At 39.5% G+C, this 19,928-nt stretch overlaps 1 protein-coding gene and 1 long non-coding RNA gene across 15 annotated transcripts in view; one reads left to right on the top strand and one right to left on the bottom strand.

Moving 5' to 3' along the window:
• The window catches only part of LOC112132672 (uncharacterized), a 55,094-nt gene that overhangs the window by 21,217 nt on the left and 13,949 nt on the right, over window positions 1-19,928 (bottom strand). The window contains exons 2-3 of one of the 13 annotated variants that reach the window (XR_010139292.1): window positions 11,921-12,384; window positions 2,152-2,282 (exon numbers count right to left, since the gene is read on the bottom strand). The exons of 9 other annotated variants lie outside the window; for them this stretch is intronic. This is a non-coding gene — a long non-coding RNA (uncharacterized LOC112132672). Of the gene's footprint in view, window positions 1-1,977; window positions 2,283-9,570; window positions 12,385-19,928 lie in introns of those variants that run through there. 3 more of the 13 variants (XR_010139295.1, XR_010139293.1, XR_010139284.1) reach the window with 3 other exon arrangements.
• IQCJ (IQ motif containing J) overlaps window positions 1-19,928 on the top strand; it is a 189,240-nt gene that overhangs the window by 17,485 nt on the left and 151,827 nt on the right. The gene's annotated exons all lie outside the window — the stretch shown is intronic.

The following is a 19,928-nucleotide window of genomic DNA, read 5'->3' on the forward strand; positions in this document are numbered from 1 at the left end:
GGATTCTCCTCTCTACCCTGTACAAAGACCATAAAAGACATTTTAGGCCGGGCGCTGTGGCTCACCACGCCTGTAATCCCAGCACTTTGGGAGGCCAAGGTGGGTGGATCACGAGATCAGGAGATGGAGACAATCCTGGCTAACACAGTGAAACCCTGTCTCTACTAAAATACAAAAAGTTAGCCAGGTGTGGTGACAGGTGCCTGTAGTCCCAGCTACTCGGGAGGCTGAGGCAGGAGAATGGTGTGAACTCGGAAGGCGGAGCTTGCAGTGAGCCGAGATTGCACCACTGCACTCCAGCCTGGGTGACAGAATGAGACTCCATCTCAAAAAAAAAAAAAAAAAAATTTAGAAAAAATGGGGGAATGTCAATGTAAACTGTTTAAAAGATAATATTTCTGAATTAACTATTTTTTTTAAGCCAGGATAGTATATTGTGGTCATGTAAGAGAATACTCTTATTCTTAGGAGACATGTGCTGAGGTATTTAGGGGTGAAGTTTCACGATCTCTACAATGTACTTTCAAATAGCTAAATTTTCAGTGGACTTATGAGCTGATACAATTGGTTTAGGCTGTTAATTTATTGGTGACTTATTTGGACTTTCCTTATTTCTCAAAGTTATGACAGTTCATTTGAAATCCCTTGGTGGTAGTTCAAACTTTGACTTCAATTTTTATCTGCTTTTTGATTCCTTTTCACCTCCATACCTTCTTAGCAACGATGAAGCAAATGCCTGGATTTGTATTAATCTTCTGTGTCCTTCAGAATCTTCTACTCACATCTCAGTCAGCAGGTATAGGTTAGCATATAAGCCTGTAGGATTCTTACCATTTTATTAGACTCTCGTGACAATTTGGCAAGAAGCATTTAGTGTTTTCCTTGTTTCCAGCTAGCCTTTGCCTGAAAATGAATCTACCTCAGTTTCCTAGAGATTGATCATTTACAAAGAGAAAAGTCAGGGGCTTTTATATCACCACTTCCAACTCCTTTTGCTAACTAATTCTTCGATAATAGATGATATTCTCTGTATAAAGGTTTTACGTCTTTTTGTCAAGATTTGGCTCCGACATTTCCAATAAAATGCTCCACCTTTGAGTGGTGACCTCAGTTAGCTGTATTGTGCCCTGCCCTCGAAACTGACCTCACCATAATCTGGGGAGCCTGGCAGGACAGGGTCCACCTTCATTTTCATGATGAGGAGGTAGAGGCTGGGAAAGCCAGTGTATTAGTCAGTTTGCATGCTGCTATAAAGAACTGCCTGAGATTGGGTAGTTTATAAAGGAAAGAGGTTTAATTGATTCACAGTTCTGCATGGCTGGGGAGGCCTCAGTAAACTTATTAACACAATCATGGCGAAAGGGGAAGCAAACACATCCTTCTTCACATGGCAGCAGGAGAGAGAAGTGCAGAGCAAAGGGAGGAAAAGCCCTTTATAAAACCATTAGATCTCCTGAGAACTTGCTCACTATCACAAGAACAGCATGGGGGAACCTCCCCCATGACCTAATCACCTCCCATGAGGTCCCTCCCCAAACACGTGGGGATTACAATTCAGATTACAATTCAAGATGAGATTTTGGGTGGGGCACAGCCAAATCATATCAGCCAGGAAGGAGCCTTTGTCAGTCACACAGGCAATTAGTTGGTTAGGGATAGGAACAGGGCCTGGGCCTCCTGGCTCTTTGACTAGAGCTTTTTCTCCTTTACATGTTTTCTCTTGGCACAGTCCAAAATCTCTGCTCCTAGCCATTTTCAAAGTGACATTTCCTTCATTCACAATAATGGATTGAGAAGCTGCTATAGGTCCAGACCAGGACAGACACTGGAGACAAAGACAAATATTGGCCTCAAGGTTCTCATATTTGGTTCAAAAGAGCTAGATATTAGATATTACAGATATTGTAGAAACTAGATATTGGATAGCAGAGGTTTGATATTATAGAAAAGGAAGGTGGAAAATTCGTTCAGAGGGCACCTCAGTGGTCTTCAGGATCTTTTTTGTTTGAATTCTCTGCAGTTTTTTGGACAGGATCTGCTATTTTTTTTTTAACTATTGGAAGTTTTAAATATATGTCCATGATAATTTCTTTGATTCTAGAGCCAGCATAGGTCTGGGGAAGTTTTAGGAGGACAGATATCAGACCCTACCTTACACGATTCTGTCCTTCGGTGTTGTCTTTCTTTGTACATCTACAAAATGGAGAGAGCCAATGTGTCACCCTGGATGAGTTCACTGAGAAGCAGAGAATACAGGGAATCCTTGTGAATCCCTTAGAATCCTTAGAACAGAAAAATGAGATTAGAATTGCTAAAAGATGTGTGATCTCTATCAGGTCTTAACTTCATGGACTTTTGTTTTGGGAAATAGGACTTGAACTTGGATGGGTCAAATAATGAATGATATTTTAGAGGCATCTTCTTTATTATCCATGTTGGTTGATGTAACTTCATTCTCATCATAAGCAAGTTGATATTTATCTAATATGTACCTGTATCAGTAGTTACAGTATTGAAGTTATTCCACATCAGGTGTTAATAACTGCTGCCTCATGAGAACATTCACCTCTGCTCTCTCAGCATCTTCCCTGGGACAGGTTTCCCCATTCCCACTTCCAAATCCAGCAACCCAAGGATTAGTTCTTGGCACAGCAAGGACACTGGTGGTCACATATTTTGAATATCTCTTTTTCTCTAGTTATTATTATACTGTAGTTCTTAATTTCTTGCCAATCAATTGCACAATTCTTACTCTAAAATACCCTTATACCTTAGAAGTTGGCAAACCGACTGTTAAGCTATATTTCAAAACCGTGACATCAAGTGAAAAATCACAATCTGAATTTTTAAATTTAAAATAGTAAATGTGTATAGACAGCATTCTTATTCCTGTATGCTTGATAGAGGAGCTGCTTATTTTTGGAATATAGAGACCACAGATCAAGAGGAAAATTTAAATGGAATCAAGCATAAGCGAGCCTGGCGTACCTGAGGTGCTCTCTGAACACTGGTGGTTGGTCCTGTTGGAGGCAAGGTTGCTTCATGGGAAGGAGAGAGCCACTCAGTGGGCATCAGCTATCATCCCCATGTGTTTCATTATAAAGGCAACCTTCTTTGATCATTGACATCTTCTCCGCACCTCATCTTTGCCAACAGAGCTCTGGGGAGTGATCTCACAGGAGCTGGCTTTAGCTGTCCTTGACAATGCTCCTTTTTGGACACGGACCCAAGCCCGTCTACTGTGTTCCTGACTGATCTTCTTTGTGTTCAGGTTTCACCAGATACAACCCCAGGTCTTTCTGAGATCAACACTTTCTTAATGTCAAGACCCCAGCCCTTAGTTCATGCTCAGTTAACATAGTTTTTCTTAACTGTCGGAAAGACTAGACTCATTAAATTATTTTATAGTTAAATTAAAAACATTTCTATCCAATCTCCATGAGCATATACTTCAGTATACAGTTTTATGTATCTACTACTTACACACAGCAGCTGCACATTTTTAGCTACTGAGGTGTTTGACTGCTTTTCATCTTCAGAAAAAAGTAATCACATCTGGTGTGAGACGTGCAAAATGGCAGTCCTTGTATTTTCTCTTGCTCTTTTGCTATAATGAATGTCATACTAGTAGCCAGTTAAAAGCATGTTCATCTAAAATGATTCCTTTTACAAACAAGAAACAGGACTTTGAGTGCTGTACATCAGTTGTCAGGCTAATAAGATAATCTGCTTTTCATTTCAAAGTCCGTACTCTAATCTGAAAGCAGAAATCTTCTCTCTTCTCTTTGAAATAGTCACTAGATAAAGATTCTGTTATCATAATCCTATTAAAATGTATTCACTTTTGCAGTACACCTTGGTAATAGTATTTATCCTTCTAAGCACCTAGGGAGAAGAGTGATAGAAGACAAATCTATTCAAAATTTCAGGAAAAAAATAGTTGCAGAGATTGGGTATGGTAAAAGCTTAGAAATGAATAGCAACTAATATCTGTAACAGGAAAGAATAAGCATTAATTCATGAATTAGGCTTCTATTTAGGCTCTGATTGGGAAAGGTAGTAATTTTCCTACTGAAATGTCCCATACCAATCTCATGGGTCTGCATGGGTGAATGCTGGCTAACTAAACTGAATTTCTTGAGCACTGATATTCACCTGTGGCATTTCTAATACATTACTGTTTATTGGCACTAACGGCTTTGAGGTTGCAACACCATTTTAAAAAATAAATAATTAGCTTTGATAGGAGATGTGCAATCAGAACCATAATTAATGAACTGACTGCTGAGAACAGTAGCTAGTGCCCAAACTTTTAGTTGGTATGGATATTGTGCTTTCTTTTCTTCATTTTGTATGAGCAATTAAAATTCCTGGTGACTTCTGACATTCTTGCCTTGAGTGAGGGGATCTCCAACTTCCCCACACAGATGAACCAGGGGTGGTAGATTTTATTCTTGTTATGATCATCCTGTATTGATCTAACTTCATTGATATAAAAGCTACATAAAATGATTTGCCATTTCCACAGGCCTTCCTCTACACATTTTTGCTTCAAATCAAAGTGCATTTTCAAGCATCTCTGTATCTTACACTAGCCTCTAGCACTAGGCTTTTCATTTATTTCTATATAGGTCTGTCTATTGTGAATTAATGGTATATTTCAGTTATGTCTCTGATTCACATCATGGAAAATTATCCACTTTCATTCACAAAGATTTCACCTGAAGATTATTTACAAATTAGTATAAACGTAATGTTTAATGTTATTAAATGTCCTCTCAGTTGTAAAACGTATACACAATATTTGTATATTTGCAGGAAATCTGTGGATTTCCTGTCTTTTACATTTTAAAAACCTGGAGAATTACTTCTTTTGTAGGTAAATTGACTTGACTTATGCTTTCCCCTTTTAGGCACTGTCATATGATTTGATAGACATTTATAAAGCTTCCTGAGATATGTCATACTCCACTCTTGAGGTACTTGATGACTAAATTAAACACAAAATGGAGTTGTCATAGCTTATGGCTTGAATTAAGGGTATTTTAGGATCGACATTCTCCTCATGTAAAGAGCAAACATGTTTTACAGGACAATTTAGGACAAAAAGCCAAAACTAAAGCTCACCGTTTTGAAATAAAATATTTATGAAACAAGTTTTGTATTTTCCTTTTCTGGGATAAGTCTAAAATTCCCTAATGTGGGTTTTTCTCATAGAAACTTGCCAGGAATCATTCCAGTGCTGACATTTAATCATTCACTTGTCCATGGTGTTTCACATCTAAGTTGCTGGTTTGCTAGGACAGAAGCAGCACTCTCTTCTCTTTACATCAGAAAGGAACACTTTAAATGCCCAGCAACTGCTGAAGCTTAAATCTGGAATAGGTACATTGTTTTGAGAAGTAATAATGCTAGGTAGTTTTAGTTCTCCGTTTTGAAATGGAAATACTGCATTGATTTAATTTAATGTATATTCAAATGGCATACACCTATGTGGATTTCTTTGCTTCATTTCATTTTTGGGGCCCCATCTAGTGAGGCAGAGAAAGCCTTCATCCAGTCTCTGTGCTTCTTGGCCTATAGGCCTCAGCAGGGCTGGTTGGTGGGGAGTGGATAGTTTAGAAATGAGCAAAGCAGATATGGGCTGTGGCCTCATGGGGCTATCAAGCCATAAAGGGCCATTTACTCTTCCCCAAATGTCCCATAAATATTCTTTCCTAGGACTGCTGGTCATCCAGTCTCTGGCCTTCTCCCACTTCACCCCTCCTGTTTTTCCTTCCCTTCGGACCTGGATTTAGAAGTGAACTAACCCACTCCTTAGTTCTTTGGACACTTTCACTGACAGTCCATGCAAGGTCCCTCTTGTGAATTTATTTTCCTCTTAGCTCCTAATGATCACACTCATCCCTCTTCCCCAAATCATCCACTAGAATGTGTTCAGTATGAGTACAGTGATGTGTGATTCTTTGTAAAATATGTAGTCACTGTGTGTAAGTGTAATTTTATGTGTTAATGTGCTATAGTTCTCATTCTTTCTTACCTTTTCCCTTTAATACATTTTAAATATCTATTCATGTACGTGTAGCTAGTTCATTGCTTCTACTACTGCGTAGTTGTTTTGGAATAAATCCCCCATGCATTATTTACCTGTTCTCCTGGAGCTCCTCCCACCTTAGTGGTCTCCTTGCCCACCATTTTTCCACATCCTGCCATTCTAGTCGTGGTGTCTTCTCTACATCCCTCTAAAGAAGCAGAAGATATTTGCAAATCCTGTTTGCCCTTGTGAGCACCACCTAAGTAGCACTTATTATTATATACCCTTAGATTTCTCTTTAAATGTAATTTAATTCAGGAAACCTTTTCTTATCTCCCCTCAGAATATGTTTAGACCTCTGTTCTCTGCTTTATTATACCCTGTACTTCCCTTATTGAAACCAAGGTCACACATTGTTATAATGCTGTACTAGTCAATAAGCTCCCAAGGGCCTGGCTCATGTCTGCCTTCCTCACTGTTGAATGGTTGACTTCTCAGTAATTAGCCCAATGTCTGGAACATAGTAGATACTTGATAAAAATGTTTTGTTGATTGAATAAACAAATGTGTGAATGAAATCAAGACATGGCCACTGAATCCAAGAAGTTCTTAGTGCACCCAATGACACAACCAGTAAGTAATAGCATTTCCATCTTGCTGAGAAGGAAACTGAAGCTCTGAAAGATAAAATAAATTGTTAAAGTCACATATACATAAGTTATGGAGTTGGAATTTGAACACATGTGTATCTGACTCTGTATGGTCATATTTTAGACTCAGAAGCCTTTGGGGACTCAAGTATGGCTTTTTCTCATGGATGAGTTTGTTACATTTACCAACCTCCTACCTGTGGATATCTACCATTGCTTAGCCCACCTCTTCTGGAGCTGTAGGCTGAAGGGGAAGATAACAGACTAATTCATTAAGACAATTTTATTTAGCATCTACTACATTCTGGGTACTATCTTAGGACACAATGGTAGGGGTAACCGGCAAAATCTCTGTCTCAATGGAGCTTACACTCTCATGGGGGAAGACAAGGAGTAAGTAAAGGTAGAGTTGCAGATGATGTTACGAGGCTTGAGAGTGAGCCTCTGCTGGTAGTGGATATTTAGACTGGTTGGTCAGGATATTTGAATAAAGATGTGCATGAGGAGGAGCCAGCCATGAAAAAATCCAAGGCAAGAGTGATCCAGAGAAAACACTGGGGCTGGGGTGGAGGGTGGGAAAACACGTCTGGTGGTATAAGGAAGAACAAAGAGGCCCCTGAGATTGCAGCTTGGTGAACACATGTGGGAGTAGAGGAGGTAAGGTGGATAGATAGATAGATACATCATGCACAGCCGTATAGGACATGATGAGGACTTTGGATATCATCGTAAGTGTAGCAGGAAGCCATCTGAAGGTTTTTAAGCCAGGGAGTTATGTGATCTATGTTTTCAAAAAGATCAGTTTGGCTGATAAGGGAAAAAAGAGTAGAAGGAGAGTGACCAATTAGGAGATTATTGCAACAGCCTGAAGTTGTGGCTGTGAGAATGGTGAGAAGTTGTCAGATCTGGATACATTTCAGAAGTAGAGCAAATAACATTTGCTAGTTCATGGAATGTGTGTATGGAGGAGAGGAGGAGAATGGAACTGGGGAGGTGAGAGAAAGGAACTAAGGTGAATTGATTACAGGGGAATGAGAGGGAAAGGCTGACAATGGAGCAGGTTTCAAGTGGAAGGCTGGGAGCTCTGTTTTGGACATGCTTGGTTTGAGATATCTGCTAGACATTCAGAGACCTTTTCAAGTAGGAAGTTAGAATAATAGCCCAGGGCTCAGAGGATAGGTTAGATCTTGAGATATAAACATGAGAGTCGTCTGTATATAGATGGTGCTAAAGCCAGACCCCTGGAGGAGATCATTCAAGGAGTGAGGGAAGCTAGAGAGTGGAGGGCTTAGCCTCAGAATACCTCACCACTTAGTCAGGAATTTGAGGAGCAACCAGCAAGAGAGATTGAAGGAATGGCCATTGAGGTAGGAGGGTGGGGTGGGGTGGGGTGGGGGAAGCGGGGAGAGAGAGAGACATTTACTACTATTAGAATCTTTATTTCACCCACTGAACACCAAATGTTTGGGGTTTTTCCTTACACCAATAAGCCTGTAATTCTCCAGACACTGACTAGGTGTCCTACAATTAAATTCAATTATAACACTATCTACGTGGAGTTAGTGTCATACCCCACAAGTTAGGGGCTCACTTCCATAAGACTGCCCCCATTTTAGACACCAATCACAAGTTTAGGCCACCCATATTTCTGACTGATCAGCTATAAATTGGGGTTCCCATGACCCCTTCTTTGGGTTTGATAATTTGTTAATGGCTCACAGAACTATTCTATTTCACAGAAAATAGTTTACTTAAAGCTAATGTGTATGCTTTTTCATTTGCTGTTTATAATTTTATAAATCAAGTCTGCTTTATAGGAGCCACAGGTCCTATTACTTTGATTGTACAGATAGGATTACTTTTGTGAAGTCAAATATTCTGTTGTTCTGCAAATTATGACCCCTACTTTTTTTTCTTAGAGTTGTTATTCATATTCAAGTTGTCCTTTCTTTCTCAAGTAAAACTCTGATTCCTTTATCTGCCCCACCTGCTGTGGTTTAAATTTTTGTGTCTCCTCTACCCCAAACTTCATAAGTTAAAAATCCTAACTCCCAAGGCTGTAGTATTAGGAGGTAGGGCCTTTGGAAAGGTGATTAAATGATAAGGGCAGGGCCCTTATGAATGGGCTTAGTGCCCTTATAAAAAAGACTCCAGAGAGTCCCTTTTGCCATTTGTGGACACAGCTAGAAGATACCTTCCAGTAACCAAGAGTAACAGCAAATCTGCTGGCACCTTAATCTTGGACTTTCCCGTTCCAAAACTGTGAAAAATAATTTTTTTATCAGCTATCCAGTTGATAGTATTTTGTTACATGAGCCCAAGCCGACTGAGACGCTACCTAACTGCTTAAGGGGCTTAAAGCCTTTAAATTTATTTTCTGAGAAGTGACAGTCTACCAGATAATGAAGCTTCTGTCCAATTCATTTAAGAACGGTGTGGCTGAGTGTGATAATACTATTATTAATAATTTATTTAGCATTTACCGTTTTCCAGGCATTGCTCTAAGTGCTTTACATTTATTAACTAATCCTAAGGGCAACCAATGAGCTAAGTTCAGTTGGTACTCCATTTTATGGATGAAGAAACTGACGTACAGAGAGGGTTAGCACATTACCAAAAATCAAGCATCTAGTAAGTGGGGGACCTGAGCACCCAAAGCCTGAGCTTTCTAACCAACAAGATTGTCTTTATTCATTCACTGGATGTCCTGGACAAGTTGAGCATTGGGGACAGACAGGCATAACAGGCAGCTTCTCCCCTGAAGAACTCACTGTCACACTCTGCTCCTGCTTACAGGCTTCCTTACCCTAGCTGTGCGAATTGAGATTGTGCATGTTGCACCTGTGGTTTTCCGAAAAAAAAAAAAAAATTCTAGAAAATGACCAATGGGCATGAAAAGAACTTTAATATAGGGTTGGCAGAGAGGATATTACTCCCTAGTTCAGGTTAGTGAAAAGAGAATTTGCACAGTGTAAGTGGCCTGCCAGAGGTCCCAAGAAGCTACCATTGTGTTTGCTATTTTATTTAGACATTGTAAATATTGACAAATTGCAATTAAATTTCCCAGCTCTCCTTTTATGTCAGCAATAATGACACTGAAGATCTGGTTAAAATTAGTTACTTCATTTGCATGTATTTTGTTAATCATTCATTCCTTATAAACTGGAATATTTTCTTATCTCAGCAAATAAAACAAAGATAGCATCAACATTAAAAGAGATAAAAGCTTAAATCTATGCTAGTTTCCACTTATTCAAAAGTAAAGGCAGTGTTTTGTCATCTTAGGTATTTAATTTCTTGGATTGAAGGGGAGTTTCCTCTTCCTTACATAAAATAGGTGATGAGAAAAGAAAATAAAAAATTATTTTTGGTTTATTTGTAAAAATACCTTATACTCTATCAGTTACTTACATTGAGCCTTTCTTAAGGAAAAGATTCTCAGTTATTTGCATAGATATATTAGCTGTGAAACTAATGTAATGATTCACATACCTGTATTAGCTGTGAAACTCTGCAGCAATAATTTATTGGTAAATTTCATCCCCCAAGACTGGGCTCAGCAGTAAATTCCTATCATCTTGATACTTTCATATGCCTACCACTTGGTCACAGAAGCAACTATTTGAAATCACCAAAAACATCAAAAGATTATGCCATCAACTCCTTGTGCTTTGTTGTTTTTATTTTTGTCTTCAGCTGTCTAAGAAACTACTGTAATATTAAATGGCACTCACGACCATGATAGAGGAGGGAGTGGGGTTTGTGTGGGAAAGAGGATGGGGCCAACCAGCATCAAATGCCTCCTGGGTCCCAGGACTGTACTAGACACTTTAAACACATTATCTAATTTAATTCTTCCAGCAATATATAGAGGTAGGTATAATTGCTCTCAATTTACCAATGACAAGCCCTGAACTGAAAGCTCTAGACATGAGATCTCCAGGGTTATGGCAGCTTGAGTTGAGTGGAACCCAGGTTGAATAAATCTTGTACTCAGTACTTACTGAGTAGGTTGATGGAAAGCTGTTTCCATGTGTGCTGTTTTGTTATGGTTTTCCTTTTGTAGTGAAGAAGGGATTAGTTCCCATAAAAGACCTTTCTCCAACTGTGGTAATTTGAATATGTAAATCCACCTTTCTGTCAGGCTTACTTGAGGAGGGCAAGACATTTATAAAGAAATGATCACACAGCCCACAAGAGTTACTTGGAGCCTTAAGGAGCCTTAAGTTAATGATCTCACATTCTCTTGACTTGGGAGAGAACTGCATTTTAACTCACAAATAGCCAAATTTAAAAAAACAGCAAATAAAATTTCTCAAAAGCTAAGAAAGTACATAAGGCTGTAGAGTAGTCTTACTTGTATTAACTAAAAAAAAAAAAAAAAAACCAGTTGTCATTTTGTTTTGCTTTGCCAATTAAATGCTCCACTTGTCCAGCAAGAAATAATCATCATCTTTACTGGTTTCTCAAGACAGCCTCGGCACTTTCTTTGCGGGGGGGGGGTGTGTGTGTGTGTGGCCTGAACCTTCACGTGCAAATGCCTCTGTGTGTGTTGTGATTTCCAAACATGGGATTGGGACACATGGACTGCAAAAGGATTTTGTCTGATTTGTGAATTTATTTACAGGTGAACATCTTAAGATGTTCCACTTCAGTATTTCAAACAATAAATAAACACAAAAAGTCCTACCTGTTCTGACAAGGATGAAATCAGGGACTGGTACAGCAAGGGTCACTAATACCTATATACACTAGGTATTAGTATACATTAGGAGTGTATGGAGCATCACTCCTAACCTTTGTGACATTGGAGGTTTTACTATATTTAATAGTCACACAGATCAGTGTTGATAAAATGTAGTATTTTAGCAATCAGATGTGTTTTTCTCTCTGCCTTCAACTTCATGCTTTAGCAATATCAGACTATTTATAGCTTTCTATAGCTTTTTGAACACTAGAGTGGAGAGGTGGACAACGTAGGCTGCATAAACCTCATTCCTGGTTTGGCCTGAACTGTGTGGCTTAATAGCTATAGGATCTTGGGCAGATTAATTTGTCTAAGGTTTACATTTCTTATCAATAAAATGGGGATGAATCTCTTGTGAAGATTGAATGAAACAGTCCCAAAGTGCTTATTTTTGGCACAGTGCCTGGCACACAGAACCACTAAGTGAAGGTTAGCTATTATGATTATCATCAGCATCATCAACACCTGATACTTTTTTATGCTTTGTACCTTTGCATCTGTTTCCTCTGCATCTTTCCCCACTTGGTCTTCGTTCTAGCAAACTCCTTTTCATTTATTTAAAGAATGTCACTTCCTCCAGGAAGGCTTTCTTCATGTCCAATCCAGACACAATGATTTGTTCCTCTTTAGTGCTCCTTCTTCACCTTTTACTTGATTCTTCTGTGGCCTTACACGCCCTGCCATGATAGTTGTTTACAGGACCAGTCTCCTCATGTAGACCGTGACTGTTAGGAGGGTCCGTCTTTCTTACTCATCACTGTATCCCCAGCACCCAGCGCAGTCCTGGCAGACAGGGTGCTCCATGGATGATTACTCAATTGAATTTCTAACAGACATAAGCTGTTCTGCATCTGGCATAAATGGGCCCAAGGATTCTAAATCTGAGAATTGGGATGTTTAACAATAAACATGTCCTTCTCTCCACCTGCTGCATCAAGTTGAGATCCGTTATGCTTAAAAAACAAAAGCAAACAAAATAAAATCAAACCTGAAATTGTGGTTAAAGGGACTTTAGTGCAACATTGTAGACAATAGAGATGAAAAGAAAATGACCTGCATATGACTAGATCCTTTATGATAACAGAAGAGGGTTTCAGCAAACCTTACTGATGTGGCTTTGCAAGTAATAGTTTCAGATGTTTGCCCTGGGCCTCACTGCTCTGGCTGCAGGCCTACTGCTGCTGATACTCCCACATTTTATGTAACTGTCACACAGTTTTGATGTACATTTATAATTTTAATATTCTCAGAAAGCTCTAGAATAAAACCTTTATGAATACAGAGAGTGTCTTCTAATCTTTTACCAGGAAATGGATGAAAAACATTTGTCGTAGACAAAGGAGTTCCAGTATCGAAATGATTCTCTAATTTGAAGTGATACAAAACTATCCAGTAAAAACTCTTTTGTCTTGAATCATATCATATTGAACATACTTATATTTGAACTAGCTCTCTTCTCTTTGATTATATGATTTTAAATTGAAAATGATGAAAAAAAAAACTTGAAATAATAAGTTGACCGGTATTTCTCAAACTGATCTGGGGCTATATTCTTGGGGTTACATGTGTGTTCTGGGAGAATCTTGAAGGTTAGGGCTCTTGATCTGATGACAGTCTGCAGCTAATCTAAGCATCTTCTGGACCATCCTGTAACTGAATACTGGGCTTGCATTCTGCTCCTGTGGGTGCCAAATGATCACAACTTCCTAGTCTAAGGAGAAAGACCAGGAGGGGCCAAATGACATCACCCCTCACACGGTGGAATGCATCTGCTTGACCCCAAAGAATCTGCACCTTAGCAGTCAGCACTGCATTCACATTCCCAGAGGTGATTCAGTTTCAGCAAGAGCACATAAAATGGTCACATTAAAGTAATACTATTAGTTGGATTTTACTGGTTTTGTAGTTTTATTTGCATTTAATTTTAAAACTTGTTTTAGTGTGATGCTTGCTTAAAAGAGCAATAAGCATATGGGTTTAGTTTTACATTTATACATACTTAAATAACATAATTTTTGATGTAATGTGACTTTGTGTCTTGGGTTTTTTTTCCCCTCAATTGTCTGAAAGCTAATCATATAACCAGTCCATTTTGAGAAATTCTGCAATGGGTTCCATTTATGATGCTGACTTTTCTGGAAAAGTTTGTCAGTGACCAAATAGCCTCTTGTATGGCACACTGTATGCCATAGGCACTCAATAAATCCTCATGATATAAGGACAGCCCTTGGGTCTTGCCCTCATTCTGCCACATGCTTGTGAGCAAGTCTCTGGTTGATATGACCAAGTAAGTGCTTGGATTTAAGGATCTCTTTAGCTCCTTCCATCTCTAAAATTTGAGTCAAGAAACCCCAGAGATTTCTGCCATTTGTTTATTTTTCTGCCTCACTGTGCCACTTATCCTGACCCATAAAATTGGATTTATTTTCAACTTCTTAGACATCAGCAACAACAATGCCATATTTGAGTACATTCAATCAGTTTTCTTGAAACACAAACTCAACCTTTCTTGTTGGAAGTTGTAGTCTTTTTTATTTTCCTTGAAAGAAAATAAATAAAAGGAAAGCACTTAACCTAGACCTTTGGACATATAGAACTAATACATCCCTTCAGAAAGAACCTTAATATCTCTGACAAAGGCTGCTGGACAGAGGCTGAAGCATGTTAACAGTCGCCTCCCTGTCTCTGATCCTGAGGCCGTTAGTTCTCTTGGTGTGAAATCGCCCTTGCAGTGTGATAGACCCGGATGCTGACCGTAGCCTTGCACACCATTTCGTTGGGGCTTTGGGGAGCAGGAACTGCTCAGCTATGGGAGACACAAGCTGGGGTCCTCAGGGCAGTCCTTATGCTTAATGAATCAGTGAGCTTGTTTGAACAATTTTAATGTAGCCCAGATTACTAGCTACCTTAGTTTCTTTGAGTGGGACCAGCAGACCTGGAGAAAAATGGAAAGAGAAGGTGCTTTCCCAATGGAGTAGAGACTACCAGCCTCTGACATGGTCAACTAGCCCCAACTAGAGGCCTAAATCAACTTCAAAAGTTCCCAAAGAAACAGTACATTTAAGAAGATTTCTCTCTAATGTGTGGTTAATTCGGGCTGCTCTGTGCTGGGTGGCATGTTGGAAAAGGGGAATGTAATCTTATAATAACTTTTTGGTTGATGGGCTGTAGGTGAACTCAGGTTTGATTTGAAGTGAAAAACCGTGCCATGAAAAAAATGTTTATGGTTGCCATTTGGTTTAAAGAGCCCTGGGGTTCCCATCTTTATTGTGAAATATAGTCTTAGAATAAAAATATTTAGCTGTGCTTCTGTAAATTAAAATCTAGTTTCTCCTTAGGTTTATGATTTGAAGTCAAGTTTCTGACTTAAGTGAGATAATTAAAAGAAAAACAGAAGCAAGAGGATGATAGATGTGACCTGCAGCCTTGGCATACACAAAAGCCCTGGCCGTTTTTCTTCTGCTCAGTGTAGACTGTAGATTTATCATCAGGACAGCAAACGTATTTAGGAGAAGAAAAAGAAAGAGAAGTTATATATGAGCCTTTTGACAGCATCTGTCACAGAGAAGCAAATGAATATTCTTACAGGGACATTCCATTTAAAGAATTGCTTTTTATTGTCCTTTGAGTTGCTTTATGTTCATTTAATAAGCAATACTGAGTTCAAAGATAGCTCTGCCCTTACATCACTTACAATGGGAAGTGATATTCTTGGCACCTTAGTGTAACAGGCTGAGATAGTAATTACATCATCAATACCTGTCAGATGCTGGGGCAGGAAAGTGCAGAGGCAGAGTGGAGAAAGCATTTAGTGATGGAAGACTCATAACTCTAATTAACTACTGCTTATTCAATGATCTCTGACCATATAAATTGTACAAACTCTATGGAGCCTAAAATAGTGAATAAGATGAATGATAGCATAATAAGGGGGAAAGACCCCAAAACATTTCTTTTTATACATTGAAAAATGAGGAGGCAGTGATCGTTTAAGAACAGATGCAAATGTTTGAGAACATCAGACAATAGAAAGTCAAAGAACAGTTCTAGTGGATTATTCCTTTCAGCTCTATACTTGGCTGCCAAGGGTGATTTTGTTATTATTTTCTTCTCTTTCTCCCCACCCTGAAGCAAAAGAAGAAATTAGCCAGAGGTAATTTCTGGTAATTTAGTGTAAAATTGGCACTTGCTAATTTGCTGACCTGATTTTTCTGAGTTGAGGAAGGATGGAAGCTGACCTCGCACTCTCTGCATGCACTGGGTGTCTGGGCAATCTTCCCATAGGAACAGTACACTGTATTTTCTAGGTTCCTTTGGTGTATGAATAATCTTTTGTCTCTCACACTTATCAGTGACATAGGTTTAATTTCACGCGAGACTTCTTGTTTCTAAATTTTTTTTTTTTTTTTTGAGACATAGTCTTGCTATGTTGCCCAGGCTGGAGTGCAGTGGCATGATCTCAGCTCACTGCAACCTCCGTCTCCCAGGTTCAAGCAATCCTCCTGCCTCAGCCCCCCTCATAGCTGGGACTACAGGCATGTGCCACCATGCCGGGCTAATTTTTGTATTTTTAGTAGAGAAGGGGTTTCGCCATGTTGGCCAGGGTGGTCTCGAACTCCTGACCCAGTGATCCACCCCACCCTTGGCCTCCCAAAGTGCTGGGATTACAGATGTGAGCCACCGCACCCAGCCCTAAAAGGTTTTAAGTGGTCTCTTTGGGCTAAATTCGGAACTCCCTTTGCACTCTCAACCTAATGAAAATGGAACTGGTAAGCTGGAGAGCCACAGCCTCTGCTCTGGAGTGCTCTGCGCATCTGCCACAAGAAGCCTGAGACTTCAAAGCTGCTCCTGGTTTCCAAACTGCCAAAACAATACCCCCTTCTCTTAGCTTTTCCATTTCCTCTCTTCTATTTCTCTGGATCTGCTCCAGAAGCTCAAATAAAGCTGAAGAGATTTGTCAGTAAAATCGTGCAAATTTTAGTAGTCAGGTTTCCTGCCCCCCTGCCCCCTGGGCTAGTGAGGAAGGGCTAGTGTGTAATTCATGCTTTAAAAATAGCCCGTCAAATCTGGAATAGTTAGCTCAAGTAGTACTTCAAGATTTTCCATATTTCTAGTCCCTTAACTAGAAAGCACATAATATGGTTCACCCTATCTAGAAAGGGCTTTTCAACCACCTTCAGGAGGTAGTGTGTTAGTTTGAGTAGGAAAGTTGCTTGTTGACAAGTAATCCCCAAATTTCAGTGGTTTCATATAATAAAAGTTTATTTCTTGTCCACTCTCCGTTTTGGATTTGTGAAGGAGTGGAGACAGAGGCTTCCTGTCCTCCATGGCTCTGTCATCTTCTAGGCTAGACCTCATCCCTTCAACACCCCCACCCTCATTAACACATGGATGGTGAAAAAGGTGAGAGAATGGAGGATTGCATGGGCGAATTTAGAGGCAAGTCCTAGAAGTGGTATATCTAATTTCTGCCCAATTTCCATGGGTCAAAATTTGGTTTGGGAGACTCAACTAACTGCAGGGAAGGCTGGGAGCCTAGCTGTGCACCCAGAAAGAGTGTAAGTTGTAGTGAACACGTAACACTTTCTCTGCCACAGATAGTAAAATTTGCCTTCTGTCTTACTCATTCTAGTGAGGAAGATTAGGAGCGACTGGAAGCCATGGTGAAAAATACTTCATTTGCCTTTTGTCTGATCAACATAGCAAGTTCTTTGTCTTGTTTAGTTCTTCCAGAATTAATTTTTCTGCAATTGATGTTTGTCTCATGCAATTGGCTTGTATTTGCAGATCCTACAAGAGGTAATTTTAGCCTGGGAAATACAGGGAGACCCCATCTCTAAAAAAATGTTTTTTTAAAAAAAATAGCCAGCATTCTCAGCAAACTAACACAAGAACAGAAAACCAAACACCACATGTTCTCACTCATAAGTGGGAGCTGAACAATGAGAACACATGGACACTGCTTGGGGCAGGGGGCACGGGTATCATACACTGGGGCCTGTCAGGGATGGGAGGGCTAGGGGAGGAATAGCATTAGGAGAAATACCTAATGTAGATGATGGGTTGATGGGTGCAGCAAACCACCATGGCATGTGTATACCTATGTAACAAACCTGCATGTTCTGCACATGTACCCCAGAACTTAAAGTATAATAATTAAAAATAAATAAATACTGGGCATGGGTGGGGCACAACTGTGGTCCCAGCTACTCAGGAGGCTGAGATTGGAGGATCCCTTGAGCCTGGGAGGTCAGGTTGTAGTAAGCCATGTTAGTGCCACTGCACTCCAGCCTGGACAACAGAGAAAGACTCTGTCTCAAAGAGAAGAAGGAGAAGGAGAAGAGGAACAAGAGGAAGAATAAGAGGAAAAAGAAGAGGAAGACGAAGAAGAAAAATAATCTTTCAAAATTCTCACTGGTATCTGGTTCAGGGGTATATGGAAGTCTTTGTTCACTTTCTCCAACACTGTCTCTTTTTAAAAGATCTTTGGAAGAAATTTAATCTTCTCCTCAGCAGTGGCTGTATTTTCAGTTCAAGAAGATTGTGGATCTCTTAAGTTAGTCTGTTACCCTTTGCACTGTTGCCATTTTGAAGTTGAGTTAACATTCCACCTCAGGCCACCTGTAGCATCTGTTAACATGCATTTCTATGAAAGAGCTATACCTCTTGTTCTATTTTAGCGTCCTGCTCATATATATATATATATACCCGTCATCTAGATTTTCTCATCTGCTCTCTTTTATTTTATTTTGAACATCTTGAACATTTGCATATCTAAACATCTCTGTAAACCTTCACAGATCTTTTGTGCAATTGAAAAAGGGTAAAAATAAGAACCAAACCACACAAGCACACCACTTGGAAATAATCTGAGTCTTAAAAGTCTCTTCTTGAGCTTTCTGTTTAAGTTGAGATGTTCCTGAGAAGGATCACTGTTTGCTACCAGCCCCTGAGAAAGAATGAGCAGAAATAGGAGACCTGGGGTGAATGAAGGTAGGGAGGAAAGAAGAGTAGAAGTTTCAGCAGCCTGAAAATACTTTAGTTAACATTAAGGAATTATTACTTGCTAATTAATTACATTTTTGTTATACTACTCTTCTGTAAAACATTTTGAAAGAGTAATGTCTACTTGCTGCCTTTGCCACCTTGCTTTCCCCTAATTCCTTAATCCTTAGCACAACCCCCAACTAAAGCCCACATGAATGTCACTGATCCCCTTAGTTACTGCATTCTGTAGCCTTTTCCTCCCAAACCTACAGATTGTTGAAGCTCTCTTCTTCTTTGCTCTGTCCAGGTTCTCCTCCACTATTTCCGTTGTTGGAGATGGCTTAGGAGGAAGCTGGGCAACTACTAGTTGTGATGGTATGGGGAGAATTCACGTGTTAGAAAAGGGCTGTGCTTCCGACCCAGGAACTTTTAGATTCCTTCCAATTCCAGGCTCTAGATTCTGTGGTTCGCTGCCTAATCCTTTTTGGCGTTATTTCCCGTTTAGTCCTTTCACTTATTTAATCATTTAATAAAATGTTGAGTTCATTGTATGTACAAAGCATATGCTAGGAACTCTGAGCATAGCAAAGTGATTAAAATTTTGTAAAAGCTGAATTAGTAAAGAGTCATAGAACATAGTGGAAAGAGCTCTTGGCTCAGGTTCTGGTTCTGGTTCTGGATCTTCCATTGATAAACTGTGGGACACCATGAAGCCACTCAACAGTTCATTCACTCAACAAATAGTTATTGAGTATCTTCTATGTGATAGGTACCCTGCTAGGCCTGGAGACACAATGCTGAATAGAAGAGACAGTTTCTGCCCTCAGGGAGCTTACGATCTATCAGAGAAGACACAATAATATTGCCAGCTTATTTAAAAGAATGAAACAGTTTTAACACGTTTATAACTTACCCGGCATCAGATTTACTAGCTACTGTGCTAGGAGCTTCCACGTGCATCATTTCACTTAATTTTCATAATTACTCCATGATGCACCTTACCCCCAGCTCTGCCTTAAGATGATCGAACCGAGGTGCAAAGTAGTTTAAAAAATAATTCCATAAAAATAGTAAAAAGTAATTTTATTCATTCACTCAAAATTTATTTGAAAGCACTGCTAAAGTGTATTAATTTTTTCCTGAGGCAAAATAGTAAACCTTCTATGTCTTTAGTTTCATAACAGCAGCAATTATAAAATGGAATTTTAAGGTACTAAACTCAAATGATGTAGGTGTTAGCTTAAAAGAGAGAAATGGGGAAGTGATAAGGCTTGTTAGAGGGGAGAAGGGAGGTGGCTTGCAAGGCTCCCTGCAGAAGAACAGGAAGAAATCCTGGGCAAAACAGAAAGCAGAACTAGTTGGTAGACGCTCCCAGCAGACTTCCCCTTGATCCAGAAGGAATCTATTGAAGTCTTTCTGACCTCTGTCTCCAGAGAACTACTCAAATAATAGCAAAAACGACCATGACCCCAATCAATATTTATGAATGTTTACAACCTTCCAGTTACTT

This window comes from Pongo abelii, chromosome 2 (assembly GCF_028885655.2).
Source record: "Pongo abelii isolate AG06213 chromosome 2, NHGRI_mPonAbe1-v2.0_pri, whole genome shotgun sequence".
Taxonomy (NCBI): Eukaryota; Metazoa; Chordata; class Mammalia; order Primates; family Hominidae; genus Pongo; species Pongo abelii.